Genomic DNA, 501 nt, shown 5'->3' on the forward strand with positions numbered 1-501 from the left:
CCGTCCCCTGACCCCAGCCTCCCTCCGCAGATGTGCCTCCCCCTCGAGAAGTCCGGCTCCCCGATGCCCCTGAAGCTGCAGCGCATCGTCACCCTCACCAAGTGCCTGAAGAAGGCTCGTTTCGGCGTCTGCATGAAGCACGACCTCATGAAGTACCTGGATGAGTTCGACCTCTCCGGGTTCCCTGCTGACGAGGACGACGACGAAGGGCTCGAAGGCCGAGAAGCTCCTGCACCTTCTGTGGGGCGTCGAGGCCAAGGACGATTTCCAGCTTTACTGAGCGGATGAAATGGGAAGGCTGAGGCTCTCCGCGCTCTGTCTGCCTTGCTGATGCGTCACTTTGTCTTTTGGTAGAAATTCGTAAAATTTCGCTGAATAAATGATGAAGATTCTGATACATGATGACTGTTTTTAACCCCCGTTCACGACATACGCACGTCGTATTGAGCTTAATAAAGTGATTCAAATACTATATCAGTTTCAAGGAAGAAGGGGACTCCA

General features: G+C 53.5%; 1 pseudogene; it reads left to right on the plus strand.

Moving 5' to 3' along the window:
* The window catches only part of LOC119582177, a 3,480-nt pseudogene extending 3,083 nt beyond the window's left edge, over nucleotides 1-397 (plus strand).
* The last annotated feature ends 104 nt before the right edge of the window (nucleotides 398-501 follow it).

Source organism: Penaeus monodon, chromosome 15, assembly GCF_015228065.2.
Source record: "Penaeus monodon isolate SGIC_2016 chromosome 15, NSTDA_Pmon_1, whole genome shotgun sequence".
NCBI classification, from domain to species: domain Eukaryota; kingdom Metazoa; phylum Arthropoda; class Malacostraca; order Decapoda; family Penaeidae; genus Penaeus; species Penaeus monodon.